Raw genomic sequence first — 15,802 nt, forward strand, 5'->3', positions numbered from 1 at the left:
CACTGTCATAGAAGCAAATGTAAATTTGTTTCTACTAGATACATTTCTACTAGACGTCATCAAGTCAGATTTTTATGATTACACTAAGGCCATGGCTTTTTTAATAAGAAATTATCCATCTTCATTAGGTAAAGCCAGATCCAAACTACTGTACTGAATGTGTTACCTCGACATAATACCAACAAGCCTGTATTGTGATTTTTTGTTTTCAGTGTTACAGCTTTAAGGAGGTATCCTGCATATAAAATTTTCATTCTTAGGAGCTCCAACAGTACCTAGCATTAAAAGAAATGAGTTTTATAGAACTCTGATTTTAATGTAAACTGTGTGTGATTTTGCTCTAATGTAAACTGAATTAATTTCTAAAAGTTTGCAGTGAAAAGCCAGCCTATGATTATTGCTGTGAACAAAGAATTATCTAATTTCAGATAATACAGAACTAGGAAAAACCTACCATATTTCTGGATCAAGTTTCTTGCTATTGAACTCAATCATGTCATATAAACCCATTGTAAACTGAAACTAAAAGAATCCAAAAAGCTAGGCAATTAAATCAATATTTTTTCTCCATGAGACTCAGGGATTGTGCATCTTCCTTGCTGTGAGCTGTGGTGGACAGAGCATAACAAAATTTACTTTGGTAGCCCTTTTTGTATATACATATATACACATTTGTATAAGAGTTTTAATTTTTTAAGGCCTTTTCTATTCTCAAGTCATTACTATTCTATTTGAGAAATTCATGAACTGTTAATGAATGTATATTTGCAGCTACCTTGGTATGTGGCAGAATCAAATAATACCCTGTCTAAATGGAGGGGCAACCGAGGCATAGACAGTCTGGTCATGCACAAAATCTGTGCTAGAACTGATGACCAAACCAAGATCGCTGTGGACAGTGACATGGGCTAACTACTGTTCCACATCAGAAGGATTCATAACGAGAGGTCTGGGGCAGGACTCTGCTTGCTTGCTTATGCCTAGCCCACTTTCACATCCAAGACAATATGGGAGTTATTGTACCTTTATTCCCTCCTTCTAGTAATTTAGGGATTAGGGATGTAATTCAAAGTAAAAAAAGACATGAGTCAAATATTTTCCTTTTACAAGGAGGTTTCAAAGCAGACTTCCCAAGAATGAGTGTTGTCTAACAAGCCTAAGGTTATTCTAGGACTTCCAGAATTCTCCATTTACTTTTGAAGCCACTTCAGTGTAGCAATTAGAAGCCCTGACTTTTGAGAGAAGAGATAAAAACAAATGTGACTGTGACTCTGCAATTTAGAGACTGCTTTAGGCACAGAAGGAGGCAAGTCCTGTCTTCTGTTCCCTAGTTTTTATCCAGTAAATATCTAATCATACCAGTACTTGGTAATTTTACTTAGCTACTAAAAATTACCAAGTCTTTCTTAGAAAACAATAACCAAACACATTCAAAAAGTACTCATTTTAATTTACAAGCAATAAAGCAACACCTCCCACTGAATACCTCATCTCATTCTATGCTAAAGTTCCTGAACAGAATTTCATTCCATCTTTTAATGTTTAATACATTTCAGAGAATTAAAAATGAATTTTACTCTTGTTCATGTTTATTAGTAAATATATACCATTTAGCATATATATAATGCACCAAACTTGAGATACTGCTTATGACAGAGGCCTTATTTTGCCAGCTGTTTTATGATCTTACGCCTCAGAGGACATTTGGTGGCACCATTCACAGTTGGGCTGAAGAACCATTAGAAAAAAGTTTCATGACCACATGGTCCCTTCCTGTGCATCAAATGTCCACACATGCCCCCTCCTGAGTCACGGCATTTTGAGGTCCAATGTGGAGAAACCCAAATAACTTCCCGAACCTTACAAGTTAACCATGGTTATGGCTACCATGTGATGACAGCATACTGCCTCCAATACCCAGTCTAGCTCATTAAGAGCTAGTTCTTTGTGACATGCACCACTAATGTGCTCTTATTTGCTACTCATGAAAATGCTCTTTTATAGGGGTTTAAAATATGGAGGTGTTTGGGTAAAATGTCTATGAGTGTGGTAGTTTCTTAAAGATGAGTGCACCTTGACAGATTTGTAGCTGTGGTCAGAAAAAGGTGTGTTGGGAAGCTGCCCTGCTCCAAGGGCATAAGGCTCTGGGGCAGAGTTCCGACCCTTTCTGGAGATCATTCTTCTCCTAGCCTCCTCCCTAAACTGAATCAAAGCTGCTTGACAAGGCCATGGTTACCCAAGTAAATTACTGTTCTCCCACATGCCCCCTTCTCTGCTACCACTTCTATCACAGGTATTTCATCTCTATTATTGCAGCAAGAGGAGCACAACCAAAAAGAAAAAGGTTAAAACTGAAATATGGGGGAGTTCAGCTTGAATGAGTGTTACAAGATTAGACAGATGCACTTTTGGTTTATTTAATGTTATTACGTGATATGGCAAGTTATAGAAAGAAAAGTAGTTAAAGAACCAGGAACATTTTGTTCATTTATGCTACTCTGCTGAAGAAAATTTTTTTCCTGGATCTTTGCCTTTGTGAATATATTCCATCTATCCTGGACTCCGATCCAAATGCTTAGAGAAAAAACTAATGCGCTAAGTTAGGAGAAATGCCTTTTTCATTGTGCAAACAACCTTCAAGCACTGTTTTGCAGAACTTATGTACAAATGCACTAAAATACAAGGATGCCATTTAATAGACTTAATATTGTTTGCCATTGATGGAGCCAAGCCAAATGTAAACAGATTAGTTCTCTCAAAATCAGGAGTTAGGTCTGTCCTCAAAAAAAGCATGTCATAAGTGCTATAAGCCCTCCTGAGAAGAAAGGAAGGACAAGATAAGTACAAAGTATAGTTGCATTCTGGATAGCCCTAGTGGTCTGAAGTCTCAGTCAGGGAGGTCTCAGGCAGAGCTCAGCATCACACTGACTAACAGCAAGTACTGTAGCTATCAGAAAGGTGTTCTGGAATCACAGATGTAATCCTGACAGCTATTCAAAACAAAAATGTAGCTGTCCATGCTCACTGAAATCTGAGAACTTCACGGTGACATACTCATGGTAATTTTAATAAGACTCAAAATGACATCATATAAGCTGACAGAGCTCGTTCAGTCCCTTCTACATTCCTCATTCATCTGCTGTGCTGCAATAGTGCACTCACTGCTGGACTGTAGTTTTCATTTTCCTATGTACTGAGATATCAGTCCTGTCCAGGCAGAAACTACCACTGAACTTGAGCCTTCTCTTTTATCATCAAAGCAGAAATGAACACAGTAGCATGTCCTCTGTAGCTATTTATCTAAGGCATGTTCAGTTTGAGCTTGTGCCCATAGGATGGGACCTTTGGCTCCCTTCCTTCAGTAAGAGACAAGCAAATAGATGCCCAAGCATTTGAACAGATCACCACAGACATGAACTAGATGTGGCTAGAACCTAGGACAGAATCACCTACAAACGGGTATTTTTCATGCACCTACACGTTGTAATCCACACCAAGGAAATACAAAAGCATACAGTCACGGAGGTACACTAAGCATGAAAGAAAAGTATTAAAGAAATAATAGTATAAATATTATCTAAGAGTTTTTTCCATTTTACAGGTATCTTACACATAATACTTCCACATTTCTTCTAGCCATGTTTTGACTTAAAAATAGCACATAAAATACTGGTAAGTGAATGTATATACGTATAAAGACAGGTGTTACTGTCAGCAAACATAATTTATAGAAGTTACAGTAAGAGGATTTTAACTCCTCTAAAAAGAGTGTTAGGGAAGCAATTTTATTTTTAAAAAGGTCATTGCTGACCAAAACCTATCCATGCTCGTAGGATATATATTTTATAGAGTTTAGCGTAAGTATTGTAATATTTCATGACTACCATCACTGTAGAATTAATCAGTGCTAGATTGGTCTGTAAACTGAAATTCAGGTCATTAAAAGCAGAAGACATAGTGAGCATTTTCAAGTAATTACAGTCAAGAGTCCTTTTAATAAAGCATTAACAATATATTGCTAAAATAGAGTTAAGTCACAACTTGGCTCTTATATCTTTGCTTATTTTATACCATTCCTTCTGATTTCAAGCACAAAACCTATCTAGAAATTACAAGTACTTACATAATCAGACTTCATTACTGCCTTTACAGTAGGCGGTATATATTCCTACATTCAAGTTAAAAAAGCTGTGCAAGAAATTTTGTCTCCATTTCTTTTTCAGCCAATGTCTTTCCTGAACACATGCAAGCAGTTTAATAAATACAGTACTTCATGAGATTAAAGAGTAAGAGGTAATCCAGGAAACTATAAATAAAATAACAAGATTAAGTTATATATTTAGCCTAGTGGACTGAAGTAACTTTAGTTCACTCTCCTGGGCTAAAATGCATGTAAAAGCTTTCACTTTCACCAACCTTATTCCTGAAAGCTTCTTTACATTAATATCATGGTATATCACAAACTGAAAATACTTTAAAAAACAGATATATTTGGGATGGAAAAAAAAGATTTTAAAATTAAATTATTCTCCTATTGGTCTAAGGATTTGAAAACCTGAGTATTATTTTCTAATACTCAGGCTTGGAATAACCTTTCATGCCTTGTTTACTGGGCTATAGCAGTAAACATTTATTATTAGTATTTTGGTTGATAGCTGTTTGTGAGAGACAATAATGCCTGGTGGAAACAGAAAACTTTGCAACCAAAAAGTCAAAATAAAACACTTAAATTTCCATGCAATATGCCATCTTGAAATACAAACACACAAACCTACATAAATATAAGACATGTTTTCAAGTAATAAATATGAAGTTTTAGTGGATGTCTTAATTTAGGAAAGGCAAATTCAGCATATCCACCAAGATAAGGATGTCTGCTGCTTTCAGAAGTGCCCTGTTTTCTCCAAATTATTTAAAAATTTTATTCTATCCAAATCCCTTCCTGCCTCCTTTGGCTCCCACTGATTTCCCTTTACTTAATCAAGCTTACACTGCTCAGACACCAGAAGGCAGTCCTCTTATTAAGACAGAATTCCTACTGATTAATCAATCTATGTATCTAGTATGAAAACTTACATAACTGCTCACTGATTAGGAAAGTCACATGCATATACTAAAAGACAGAATCACAAACACATCAAAAAGCAAAGAAACAGTATCATTTGCTGTATCATCATTATCAGAAGGCACTATTAATGGGCAATAAAAATTTATCTGGTTTTAATAAAGATTTTTTAGGCACCATTTATTTTTTTTAAAAAGCAGAAGATAACAGAAATACCCACAAATAAATTTATACACATTCAACAGAAATCTTCAAGGCATCTTGCAAAACTTTGTAACTACAACTGAAAAGCAGAAGGCTGGTTATAAAACCATTATTAAAATTAAACACTGTAATCAAGTAATACATTGCCAAACATAGAAACATCTGGAGGGTCACAACTGTGGTTATAAAATTAAGTTAACTTGAAACACAGAAAATGAAAGGAACACTTGGACATGGGTCCTGCCACCACTGTTTGCTGTCTCTCTATTCAAGGATATGCCCCCATGTAGACCTGACAGTGTGAATGCCAGGGGTGAGATCTTTCAGTCATGTCAGGGAATTGCTCCCAGTAGGGATTCAGATGCCCTTCTAGCAGCTTAGTCATCCCAGGGAAAAGGAGGAAAAGGTATCCTGACTGTGTTGTGGCATCACTAAAACTCAAGTTATGTCTTTGAATTAGCCACGATGCTTAAGGGCACACGTCGGCAGACTCGCCCAGGTCCCACTGTGGGTATAGTCAGGGACATGGTTATCTTCAAACTGGAGGGCAGCAGCCTAAGTCCCTACTAGAGAAGAGATACCTCACAGTCCTGCCGTAGCCCCCAAACATGCATGGCGAGCTGATAGCCAAGCACTGGCTGGAGGACGCTGCACAGCAAGCTAAGGGAGCAGCTGACAGAAATGAAACACCCTGATGAATACAGGGGCCGTGACCAAAGTCTGCTCCAATAGTTACCAAAGTTAAAAGAAATCTCCACAAAAGCCACAATCCTTCAACTCACTAGTTCCATCAGTTCTAGTTACTTTTCTAGATAGGTAGGTAGATAAGAACATATTGCTTTGTAAGATTTATATGACTAATGTATTTACACATACAAATTTATATAAATTGCAAATATAAGAGACCAACTGTTATCACTTCTACCATGCAATGCATGATAAAGATAGACTGTTTCCCAAGAGAAGAAAAAACACACAAAACTGAGATGGCAAGTAATTCCTGTAATTTATTTTCATAACTATAGCGCTCAAATACTGTTAATATAATTGCCATTTATTCATGATCTTATTACACAATGGTTAATGGAGACTTGGGAAATGCATACAGTGTGTGTAAATTGCCTTTAATAAAAGCAATTAGACAGTTGAATGATTATTGTTCATTACCACCTATGAGTACAGGGACATCTGGTGGACAATATTGTTATTTGATAATTTTCTATGTATTTTCACTAGACATTTTCCTCCAAAACTCCAGAGTACAAATTCAATCTATTCAATGGCCTACACTTAAGAACTGCTGCATACTTTTATATTGCTAAGTGACCTTTGACATGCACACATTACAACAACTTAATCTTAAATTAATATTTACTTTAGCTGAGAAAATTTTTTATTGTCTTTAAGCAGGCATTAATTTAGCTTTGTTTAGTCAAAATTCATGTGGCAAACATTAGCCTTTTCAAAGAGAAAATATATTTTTTTCTGTAATACTTTATCAAAACCAGCAAAACTTAACCTTGGACTTCAAAGTATACTTTGGTCATGAGTTTGAATAGGATTTTTCAGAAATCAGTTATATCATAATTTAATTGCAGGTCTGTAAGTACTTGGGTGTAAGTGCTTCACAATAATCCCCATAGCACCTACAATCCAGAAGCCCACGGAGCACCGCAAAAGCAAGGCAAACCTATACCAAAAACAAGAATACCCTCAAGTTGCTTTCTCTTAGCTTAACACAAGCAAATAAGCAAATAGGCTCACTCACAGTGAAGACCAGCAGTTACTTGCCATGAATACAATAAATTTAAAAATATCCCCAAAAAACAACAACAGAACCCACAAACAAACAAACAAACCAAACAACAAAAAAAACCCTTAAACAAAACACCATCAGACCAAACAACTAAAACCAGAGCTGAGAACACCTGCCATACTGTCACAATGGGTGAGAAGGTTCACATTACAGTTCAAGAAGATTTTGCGTAGCCACAATGCTGTCAGAGATCTGGTAACAGAGTAGCCCTGGGCAAAAAGGAGCATTCACAGCAGAGGGGAAGACTATCAATGGAACCAAAGAGAAGTGTGGGTTACAAAACATGTAAAAATGGAGAGGAAAAAGAGACCAGCAAAGTGCTTTGAGACTAAAAGAATAAAGGAAGGAGCAGAAGACAAAGGTGAAATAAAAAACAGAAGTACAAAGTGATTAGGCAAGCCAAGACCCTGGTAATAGCTTGAGGTAAAGGGTCACACTGAAGAGATGCAAAAAGGAAGACAGAACAGTAGAGGGACAAGTTCACAGGCAGAAGTGTGCAGAAGATCAATGCAACACTCCAATGGGTAAAGAAGAGCACTTCCAGTAGCTCAACGAGGACACGACCAAGAAAGATGAATGTGCTATTTAAAGTATTTTTCCAAGTTTGAATTTATTATGAAGGATTTTGGAGAAGATTAGATATTTGCCCTATCAATCACAGCCTGAAACTCAAATGCATGTTAAAAAAAAAAAGGGTTAGGTGAGGAAGGGATATGACACAGCAGAGTCAGGATATTCCACATAGCAGAGTCAGAGAGGGAGTAGATGAAAGAACAGAATCATTGGGGACTAGTTGAACGGATAGTGAGGCAAATGTCTTAAGTACGCACTACAGACTAGGTATTTTGGGGGCAAGAACTCCATCAAAAAAGAGAAGGATAAAAAAGGGTAGAGAATAATGCATGGGACGCACCAAATGGTTAGCCAAAACAGAAAAGGATGAAAAAAAAAAAAGCATGTATGAAAAATGCAGCAATGTTCTGAAATGCTTTTGAATGCATTACATGCCTGATTAACTGGAGAAAAATACAAGTTTTATACTGGGCAACATAAAGCAGTTAGGACTCTTATTGTTGTAAACTTCACATCAATTCACATCAGTAGTATTAGGCTCTAAGTCCCAGTAGAAAATATCATTCAGGAAAGAGTGAACAATGCAGAAGTAATGAAGTGCACGTTTGGCTGAAATGATTGTCTAGTTGGCAATGATTTTAACTAAATGACTCCTGAATATACATGGCAAATTTTTAAAGGCTTCCATGGATAATAAGGGATCTTTCCAAACAGAGAATAACAGAGTGTGCAAGATTCACAACACTGAAGTTTTATTCATTCCTTTCTGTTTATGTAACTTGTCTGGTATTGCCTCTGAAAACCAATTTCTGCCTTTCCACTTTACCAGAGAAAGCACATGGACTGCATGTGATCTTGTCTCTCTGTACAAAAACACGTGTCTGAATTTCCTTCCATTTTTCTTCTCTAGTAAGAGTGCAGAACCTCCCTACTATCTATGATGTACGAGGAACTCAATATAAACTCAGTATAAACAACTCCGTGTTGAGACTCGTGCCAGTACACTGCCTCCTGATTTTGTACAGACTGTTAGCAAATGAACAGCTAATAGCTCTCCACTCCTGCTCCAGAACTTCTTGTCAGATTTTGAGTTTTAAACAGCTGAGAAATATTATATTGCTGATAATCTCACTAAGGGACAACCTGCTGAAAATCTGTAGAAGATTGATTTACTTCAGAATAAGCACAGATCTGTGCTAGAGCTTTATACTGGCTATGGGAGACCCCAGCTCAGGTCCCTGATCTGTATATGCTTCAGAATGAAGAGTTATTGCTTTGTCTTCCATATGCCGCATGATAAATTGAATTACTAGACTTCCAGACGAATCTGTCTCCACTAACACTGCAGATTCCACTCAGTTTAAATAATTAAATAAAAATTAACCTGGAAAGAAGGGCAAAACATTTCTGCATCTAAAAAAGACTTGGCCTTGGAACTCCCACATATTGAAGACAAGACCAATCTCAAGTGCACTGAAAACACCCCCTGCATGAGCCTGTCTCAGGTCTATCCTACAATGTAAACAAAAGACACCAAATAACTTGACTTGGATGATTTAACCGATTTCCCCCTTGTGACTCTTGGTTTCTACCAGGACATGACAAGAGGCACTGGAACCTGAGTGCTCTTTGTAGCTCTATGCCTTGAGCTTTGGGATTTCTGTGATACATGATTCTCATTTCCTCCTTCCCTCCCAGTTTAAATAGTTCCATTTTATCCCAGTGAAATTTTTTTTACCTTAAAAATTTACCTCAAAATTCTTTAAAAATTGAATTTATTTTCAATATACTTCTGCCTTGAGTTTTTTGACTCAGAAGACTTCATTCGCTTCAGCAGTTCTTGATCAGCCTCCCATACTGCTTAGTTGCTACAAGGAATGTGTGATCCACTCCATAACTAATGAGTTGTTAGAGAGTTGGTTGGCAGCAGATGTAATATCAAAGTGAAGGTATTTTTGTATTGCATCAGCCTCAAAATAATTTTGAAAGAAGTCCACAATTAAAGAAAAGGGATTTAAGAAAGCAAAGATGTAGCTTCTGTGCTAAAGTAGACAAGCCAAGAAAATAAATTACTATATACCAGAGCCAAAGATTATAGTCAATGCCTTTCTATTACAACCAAAGAAACTACAACAGCAGTAACATGGCCAAGAGAGCAAAGATCAATAGCAGTAGAGCATTGGATGGAGAGGATTGTAATAACATTATGCCAAAGAAAAGCTAGCAGCCTTTGCCAAACTTGCCAAACTCTGCTTGACAAAGATCGATTACACAAGAACAAGAGAAAGGGTTTGACTGTGGGTACGAACGTCCAAGTCTGGCCTAGAAATACACGCCCTGGTCTAGAAATACAGTCAGTGCTCAGTAGTCCCCGGATTTCAGTTTAATGGCACATGAATGTGGAGACACTAAAGCTGCTCTTAGGCAGCAGTAGCTCACAGTCAGCAGGATACCGTAACTCAACACTGATATTGATGCTCCTCATGCTCTGCAACACATTTCCCGGCACTGGGACTCCAAGGGATTTTTTTGTTAGAGTCAGCCAGGTCTGTGCATTTACGCTAGGCCTCGGCTAGCAAGCCCTGAAAGATGTGAGCTAACTCTGTGCCCAGTACATCTACATCACGGTCTTACTATGTTATATTGTTACATTACATTATCAGGGGTTTTTTTCATTATCTACAACATTCCTTAGTCCCTCACTTTGAATGAAATACTGATTATAGAAACATTCTACTCCTAACATATGGACAGAAATAAACATGATCCTTAACAATAACCTGCCTGTCTCTACTTTTCCTTAGCATATTTATCACCACAAAACAGATGTGCTATTCATACCAAATCACATTATTGTCAGACTGAATCTTGTATATTTTTAGAACCAATACTGTAAATCCTCTTTTTTGTTAAAATTTTTCCTAAAGTATTTTATTAAAACAGCTCTGGTCATTTTGGCATAGACATGTACATCTCTGGCAGAGTAAGCTCAGGTCTCACATTAATTTCAGCATTTATGCTCTGCTCTCATTTTATAAGAGTGATGCAAAACATTTATTTTGGCCATCTTCTTAATAAGATTAGACCACTATTAAAGTGATAAAAAGAGACTTTAAATTAATATGCTTAAATACAAGTGAAGTGAAAGAAAAAAAAAAACCACCAAAAAAAGCTATTTTTCTGTAGTGTTCCCCTGTTTCTACTGTGCATAGAATGAACTGCCTAACAAAGGTCCTCAAAATCTCTGCCTTTGAAAGAGGAAACAGGCTCACTCACAGTCACTGTAAGAATAGACCATCTTACTTTTGTTATTGTACCATACAGCCATTTGAAGCATTTGGAATTGTTTGGGCAATTCAATACTTAATTCTATAAAGACAATAATATTCCATCATGCTTGCTGAGCTAATTAAAGTAGAACACAAATAACTTTCATTGACCAGAGGAAGAGAGTAATTAAAACAGAAAAAAAACTCAAACCCCATAAGTAAAGTAGCACTGTTCTGCAAGTATTTTTAATGTATCGGGCCCTCAGCCTTCTAAAATTAATTAATGCTTTAATGAAAGTTGTCTGTTATCTGACTAACAAATCTAGTTTTTCTAATATCCAGCTACTCTGGTTTTCAATTAAGACTCAAAGAAAGAGTTGATGAGAAAGGACGTCATAAATGATTTATGGATGTCCTACTTTTGTGTATGGTACATTTATTATTCTACTTAATGCATCCATATGGTTTTTTAATTCATTCATTACCAAAAGGCTCACATTACAGTTATTTTATTAAAGGTTATATCCACTTTCAGGCAGATTCTTAGGAAGTATATTTAAAAATTAAAGCTACAATTAAATTTTTTATTTAGTCTGAGAATTTCAAATCATGTATTTATTTAATTATTTTTCTATTAGCTATTTCTAGAGGGATCAGTTGCTATTGTTTTGTTTGGTAATTTTTTATCAATATCTTGATCAACATTCAATAGGCTTCTTGCTATTTCATTATCTGGGTGGCCTCTTAATTTGCAGTTTATGTTTCCTTGTTTGCTCAACTCCAGTCAGTAGTCACTTGTTCCAACCACAAATGTGTACAGCATGTCAGAGAGGTGCTCCTAGAGCTATTAACCACCTTCCCCCCTCCCACCGCAGCCATCCTTTAACAGAGGATTTCTACCAGGGTCAATCCAGAAACCCTTAAAATTAAGTCTAAGTCTCTCAATGATTTTTGAGTGGTCTTGGGAATCCAGAGAGCTCCTAGCTCACTGGAAGCTGGTGAACATTGTCCTGATTTTCAAGAGGGGCAAGAAGGAGGACCCCCAAAACTACTGGCCTGTCAGTCTCACTTCAGTGCCTGATAAAGTCATGGAGAAGATTATTCTGGGAGGTATTGAAAATCATTTGAAAGACAATGCAGCCATCGGTCACAGCCAACATGTCTTCCTGAGAGGAAAGTCCTGCTTATCCAACCTGATTTCCTTTTATGACAAGGTAACCCACCCAGCTGATTAAGAGAAGCCAGCTGATGTAATCTTTTGCATTTCAGTAAAGCTTTCAATACTGTCTCTCACAGGATCTTTCTGGACAAAATGTCCAGCACACAGCTGGATAAACATATCATGTGGTGGGTGAGCAATTGGCTCACAGGTCAAGCACTGAGGGTAATAGTGAATGGGGTGACATCAGACTGGTGACCTGCCACTAGTGGGGTTCCACAAGGCTGCATCTTGGACTCTGTGCTCTTCAACAACTTCCCAAGCACATGGACACAAGACTGGAAGGGATATTAAGCAAGTCTGCAGATGACACAAAATTGGGAGAAGCTGTTGACTCCCTCAAAGGCAGGGAGGCCCTGCAGAGAGACCTCAACAAGTTAGAGGACTGGGCAATCACCAACCATATGAAGTTCAACCAGGAGGGCCAACTGTGTCCTGGGGGCATCAGGCAAAGCATTACCAGGCAGTTGAGGGAGGGAATTGTCCCGCTCTGCTCTGCACTGATGCAGCCTCACCTGTAATATTGTGTGCAGTTTTGGGAGCCACAATATAAGAAAGATATTAAGCTATTAGAGAGCGTCCAAAGGAGGGCAACAAAGATGGTGAAGGGCCTCATGGGGAAGCCGTATGAGAAGCGGCTGAGGTCACTTGGTCTGTTCAGCCTGGAGAAGAGGAGACTGAGGGAGGACCTCACTGCAGTCTACAACTTCCTTGTGAGGGGAAGAGGAGGGGCAGCCATTGATCTCTTCTCTAGGATGACCAGCGACAGAACTCAAGGGAATGGCCTGAAATTGTTTCAGAAGAGGTTTGGGTTGGATATTAGCAAGACGTTCTTCATCCAGAGAGTGGTTGGGCACTAGAACAGGTTCCCCAGGGAAGTGGTCACAGCACCAAGCCTGACAGAGTTCAAGAATTGTTCGGATGATAATCTCAGGCACATGGTGTGACTTTTGGGGAGAGTCCTGTGCAGAGCCAGAAGTTGGACTCAATGATCCTTGTGGATCCCTTCCAACTCAGCATATTCTGTGATTCTGTGTTAGTAGGCAATGGACAAAGGGGAGAGGTCTTTAACTAATATAGCTACAGTTTAAACAGAAAATAGTGGAAGAAAGGGAGTAAGTACTATTAATTTTCGAGCTAATCTCTATTGCCTGTATACACTTTTACTGTGGTTATTTAGGCAGAGCCACATATCCTGTAACAACATTTCAGAGAAAATCTATGAGAAAGCTTTTGGGGATTGTAGTGAGTTGGCTTTTGGATTTCTTAGGCCTTCCTTAGCAACGGGGGTCAGAAATCCAAGGAAGTATTCCATATCATCCTTTAGCGCAACACAACACATAAATAAGGCGGAGATAAGAGAGTTCGCTCTCCTCTCTTACGGTGGCTGAAGGCAACAGGTCTCTCTGCAGATGGTCTTTGCTTGTATAGGCCAGGGCCTGCCTGCTTGGACCTGCCGTTATCTCTGTTCCATTCGGGAGGCGTGGGGGAGTTGGTTGGTGCTTCGCACAGTTCTGCTGTCTCGTTCAGGGAAGTATTTAATTCGGTTTTTTTTGTTTATTTGTTAGCTTTCTATTAACAGGGTATATTTGGAGGATATTTGGGTTTTTTTAGGTTTTTTATCCCTGTTTCCCCCTCCCTTTTCCCTTTTTTCCCCTCAGGAGCTCCCTATTGTGTGTACAATATATTCAAATTGTATATACAGTTGTAAATACATGTAAGTATATATTTTTTATATAATCCCATTTTCGTTTGGGCTTCTTTCAGCTTTTCTGTGGTTCGTTTTTTTTCCCTCACTTGAAAGAGCATGAGAGGGAAGGGGACAGCTTGGACTTGGCAAGAGAGCCAGGCCAAACTGATACAGGGACAAGGTCTGCTTCATCTCTATTTTTCATCATCACCTCAAGACAAGGAATATAATTTCTATATTGTTTCAGCTTTACTTTGCCTAAAGAATAAAAAGGCTCTAAGAGTACTTAAGGTCATTCTTCAACTAACCCCAAACATTTTTGTTTTAATGACCTGTTAGTTCTGAAGACTGTACCACTACAAAATTACATGTTACAGTACCTGAAAATAAACTGTTATAATGTGAAATTATTTTTCATGAATTTGAAATATCATATCCATTTGTAAAGATTAGCCTCCGGAGTTGTGTTCTTAATTAGACAACATATCACGTGTTGCACAAAGAAAGCACATCAGCAATTTGGCTAAACAGTGCAGAAAGCTGTAAGTGTTGCCAGAACACCACAGGCCTGTAAAAGAAGTGATACTTATTTATTTGTGTTTTCAAAAAAAACCCCAAGATTACTAGTAATATTAGTACCAGTAAAAAGATAACTTCTTATTCTGAAAACAGCAATGGAAAAATGAGTAAAAAAATTAAATTCAATTTAATCAATAACATTTTGTAAATCAAGCAAAATTTGCTTTAGCATATGATAAAAATCTTGATTTATATGATCATTGATTTCTATACTACAGTTTATTACACAATGACCATTCCCAAGGAGAATGTGTAATCTCAGCCAGATTTGTACAAAGCAGACATTCCACTATTATTCTCCAACAGCTAATAAAGGCTGAAATGTAAATTTGTTTCAGTTCATGTTTAAATAAACACTGATATAATATATGCAGTCAATCACTTTCCTACTCTATTAAACAGTATTATATTAGCAGTCTTGATATATATCCCCAACTCTTTCATGATGCTTCTACCATATACTCAATTTAAAGCAATATATCCACTAAAAGTATTTTCCACCAGTTTATTGTGGTATAGAGTCAAGCAAGAATTAGCTCCATTACAAACTGTCAGTCATGTCTGACCCTCAAAGGAAGGACAGTAAAAAATCACTTAAATGCTTTTAGCAACAAGAACAAATACATAGAATTTGTACCTCTCTGCTTACCTCCCTGGGTTATTCCTCTTTCCATGAACCATTTTGATACTGAGGTGACTGAAAAAACATCATTCGCTTGAGAGCTATGCTGTCACATTCAAACTTCAATATCCTCTGAACCTGTGCATTTAATTTCAGAATTCAATATTTATTTTTTGCAAAAGGGATGCCAAAATGCAGTAATACTAGATCTATGAAGTATTTTAAAAAGAGTGCTCAGAAGATCATCTTCTGTTCCCTAATATGTTTGGCTGATTCAAAAATCTCACTGTGTTTTAAACATATCGCATATGAATGTCATGATGATATAAAAAACATTTTTCTTTTTCAAAAGCAATTTTCATAAGGCTTATTATTTAATGGGTTACATACAGGAACACGTTACAAACCATCTATTAAGGAACTTTATAGAAGCTGTCACTTTTCCTAACAACAATGTCAGAAGTGAAGAACCAAAAGGATTATTCCAGAGGCTGAACTGCCAGATCCAACAAAACATTGACTGATAAGGAAACACATGCTGTCTTGCTGTCTTTTTATCTGAGTTCCCTTTATCTGCCTTTTAAATGCTACTGCAGGGGACTTGTGTTTTCACAGAGACAGCTCTCTGAGGGTGCTAAAAGAATTTTTAAGAAGACGAAAAAGCGCTTCTTCATTCTTTACTCCTAAACATTATAAACACAACGCATAGATTTATTGTGGGAAGTAGTCACTGATTTTTATTGGTGGATCTCATGATCCCAGTAT

At 37.4% G+C, this 15,802-nt stretch overlaps 1 protein-coding gene across 1 annotated transcript in view; it reads right to left on the reverse strand.

The window, feature by feature from the left end:
* The window catches only part of PTPRR (protein tyrosine phosphatase receptor type R), a 144,638-nt gene that overhangs the window by 107,871 nt on the left and 20,965 nt on the right, over positions 1 to 15,802 (reverse strand). The window lies entirely within an intron of this gene.

Source organism: Chiroxiphia lanceolata, chromosome 5 (genome assembly GCF_009829145.1).
Source record: "Chiroxiphia lanceolata isolate bChiLan1 chromosome 5, bChiLan1.pri, whole genome shotgun sequence".
Taxonomy (NCBI): domain Eukaryota; kingdom Metazoa; phylum Chordata; class Aves; order Passeriformes; family Pipridae; genus Chiroxiphia; species Chiroxiphia lanceolata.